At 43.0% G+C, this 3834-nt stretch overlaps 1 long non-coding RNA gene across 1 annotated transcript; it reads left to right on the top strand.

The window, feature by feature from the left end:
* The first annotated feature begins 472 nt into the window (after window positions 1-472).
* LOC111932922 (uncharacterized) lies at window positions 473-2121 on the top strand. The gene is made up of 3 exons (XR_002866419.2): window positions 473-671; window positions 1822-1936; window positions 2019-2121. It is a non-coding gene; the product is annotated as an uncharacterized LOC111932922 (long non-coding RNA).
* Window positions 2122-3834: the final 1713 nt, after the last annotated feature.

The raw sequence follows: 3834 nt of genomic DNA on the forward strand, positions 1-3834 counted from the left end.
CCTTGCTGCCTCTTTTGACAGTTCAAAGTAAAAGGACATTTTAAATAAGAGGTTAAAGAGCAGAGGAAAACAGAGGTTTTCTGCTTGAACCAGGGGAAATTTGATAAACCAGTCTTCCAGAGATGCCAGCAATTTCAAAAGGCTCCATTTCCTTTTGATAAGGTTTTGAGAGAGTAATTCAGAGTAGGATCTGTTAGCCAGAGCTCTTAGCTGCTAAAATGTCAGATCAGAGGCTGAGCTATTTCCCCAAGACTAATGGTTAGTTATTGCAATCTATAGCCTATTGTGCTGAGCCCTTTACAAAATCTTTGCACCACTTCTCTCCTGCCCTTAAAATCACACTCAGATTTGCAATGGGCAGAGGGCTTTAATTAGGCAAAACCTGAAGAAAGGCTCATGTGCTTTAAAGCTTAACCTACTTTTTCCAACCCAGTGTGTTCTAATAAAAGATGCTACCTCCTCTTGCACACAGTGCCTTGTACCTCCCTCCAGACCACGACAGCTGCACCAATAGTCCCTCAAGAAGAGCAGGAAGCACAGAAGCACCCAGAACTACAGAGGGTGGAAGTTCTAACCTGCCATCATGAGCTGTGCTGGAAGATAAACCCACAGTTTTCCAGGTTTCATTGGAGATAACCAGTGGCAGAGAGATGCTACACTTCTGTTTGGATGTGAGTTAGGTGTTTCACCAGTGGTTGTAATCATGTTCATAGGAATGGATGTAGATTGCTGAATATGTAAAAAGGGAATTAAACCCATCCTACTGGTCTGTGTGAACCAAGACCATCCCATACTTATACTGGCTCACATTCGTGGTTATCAGCTCAAATTCTGCCTTAAAAAACATTTGGCAGAATGGGGCTGACTCAGATTTGAATTCAGGTCTAACAGTGATGTAGGCACAACTGATTCAAACCATTTTCATCTGTGCACTGACACCTGTAGCTCCAACCCCATGCTGGCAATGTGAACAGAACTTTTGGTTCCAAATCAGCCATCCTGATTTGGAACCAAATCCTGATCTGTGTTCAACTGCACCCTGGCTGAAAAACTCCCTTCCCAAATTACTGAGGAACTCATCAGCTCCTGGGAACTGGTTAGCCCTATCTAAGTCACAAAGCCAATTTCTACATATGAATGAAACATCATCTGGTTCATTTTCCTTGATTTTAAGATGTTTCAGTGAGGGCTTTGCAGCCATCATTGCTTTGAAACCTGGGAGAGGTTTTCTCTTTTAGTGGTACCTCTGCAGCTTCATGGAAACTATTCTGTATTACTCATAGGAATATCTGGTTATATATGGATATTCCACAGGAAAAAGTATGGACATTTTTGCCATCAGACATCTAATTAATCAATCCTTGGGCATAAGTCTGGGCACTGAGGAGCAGACTTCCCCATGTAGTCAGCCCTGTGGAAAATGACAGTGGAAGAACAAGTGTGTTGGAAGCTTCTTTCACTGATCTTTTCCTCTTCAGGGAAAAAAATAAAAGAAGACAGCAGTGGTATTTTGAACAGAATTTTACTTGCTGTAGGTTTGGAGAAGAAGGAAATTTGATGTTTCTCATGCTGTGATGCTGACTGACTTGAGATCACTGTTTTGTCAGTGTACAAAGGAGTAACATGCTACATTTCTGAATGCTTTCTTGAACTTTCCCTGGGATCAGAGGGCAATAACTGGGTTACAAAACATCAGTGGGTTGCTCTGTGTGATGGAGCAGTTATGGCATGGCTTTGAGAGCCAGATTTTTGACCAGAATTTTCCAGCCTTCATCTGAACACCATGTGAAAGATCAAATACACTCATCTTTCCTCTGTCAGGTGCATGAGAATGTGACCAAACATCTGAGCAAACTTCAGGTGATCAGACTTCAGGCATCCTCATCATCTGATGGGACTTGAGAGGTCCCCAGCAGATTGTTCTGTGCTTTGTGAGGTACGTGCCAGTTCTCAGCTCCTGCCTGGTTTCCCGTGTGACCCACAAGGAAACACCTCTCTGCTTTGTCCATGTGCTGAAGGAGGGAGTGCAGGACCTCCAGGAGAGGCAGCAGTGGGGAGAGATTGCTGAAGCATTCCATGGAATAGTAGATCCAGCCTTGGCCAGACCTGAGGACCTTCCTTGTAAGTCAGCATCGTGGCCCATCACGTTGTTCTGGTGGAGCACACCTGGGCTGAGGGGCAGAATCTGGACAACTTTGCTGTCAGGTAAAGAGCTTGGTTTGGAAGAAGGAAAATGCATGTCCCATGGGCTGCTGTCTCCCAGGTTTCCTGCATTACACAAGCCAATGGCTTCACATCTCTCTGACCCAATTCCTCCTGGTACACACACAGCTTTGCTAAGCCACTGGGTGCTCCAGTGATTTCTGAAAAACTTGAATGTGTGCAAAAGCTGAGAAACCAGAACATCCAAAATTCTGTGTTGAAAGAATCAACCAAACACAGATGTAGAAACCCACCACCCTTAAACCACACAATCTAACTTTGGTGAGTGTGACTTGCCAAAAATATTAATAGGACTGTGCTGATTCACATAAGCTGTAAATTTGGCCTATCACTTGTAGGAACAGTGAGTAAAAGATATGAAGGCTGTATAAATCTGGATCCTACAGATGTGCAAGCGTGCACATAGTGTAGATAGAAAGATAGAAGATAGAATCAGGTATCTGTCTAGGGAAAAAAATGTAGCTATCTTTCTGTAACAAACTGGAGTGTTACACACTTAAGATTCCTGTTATGGGTATGTGCTGTACAGCAAAGCCCCTGATTTTCATTCAGGCTTTCACAATCAGTGCTATCTTAACTCCAAAGCCTCGTTAAATCAACCCTGTCTGAACTGTGGTACAATGTTACAGTGCAGATCCTCCCCTTCCCCAGTGGGAAGCTAACTTGGACTCAGGAGCCATCATTTAACCTTGGAGTCTCTGAATCAACAAGGCAGTTTCTGCAGAGACACCTGGCAGCACATGCATTTTATGCTTTAACATGGCTGGTAAATCCTGGGTGGTTAAGTAAACTTAACCTTCATTTATGAAACTTGCGAACCAAAGGGTAAAATGTGCCTTGTGCAAGTAATTACGTAAAGGTCTTAGAGAGTGGAGTTATCACTTAAAGACGCCGGGCATTGCTAATGAGTTGACTGAGAATTGATCTCTCTGTAATTTAGTTATTTATATGCAGTTCCTGTTTTCCATGCTCAGCTATAGGTCAAGCCCACTTTGAACTGCTCAGAGACCCCCAAGTTTGTCAAGCAAAGTCCCAAAGCCGTGGCACAATGATATTTTAGAAAAGTAAATATTGTCCTGAGGGGCTTTAAAAAGGAGGCAAAGCTGTTTGCTTTCTAGCTGGTTCTTTAAACTGGACAACTGCTTCCTGTTACTAAGGGGTCTCTCAGCAACGTGACTTTGCTTCTGTTAAATAGAAAAGAGCTTCAGAAAAAATGTCAGTACCACCTTGCAGGTATTTTCATATCCTGGTGAGCTGGGCAGGAACAGCCTTGGCTTTCTGAACAGAAATACATTTGCATTATTCTGCAAAACATGTAGCATGGAGATAATGAATCTGGGGCTGGAGAAAGCAGTGAAAAATTCAGGCTGCTAAATATTACCCTCAGGACTGATTTTATTCCAAAAGGCTGTGAGCAATGTTCAAAAATCTGCTTGCTGCTTTATATATTCATGTCTGGGCATATATCAACACATCTCTATGTGTGTGTTTTATTCCATATTTGTAAACTCAGGTGTGAAGTTACAGGTGCTGCTGCCTGGAGGTAAATGCAGATGGGCTTTCATTTTCATGAGGTCATCTCCCAGGGAGGAGTAGAGGATGCTCCATTAT

The sequence above is a fragment of the Cyanistes caeruleus genome, chromosome 9 (assembly GCF_971803275.1).
Source record: "Cyanistes caeruleus chromosome 9, bCyaCae1.hap1.1, whole genome shotgun sequence".
Lineage (NCBI taxonomy): Eukaryota > Metazoa > Chordata > Aves > Passeriformes > Paridae > Cyanistes > Cyanistes caeruleus.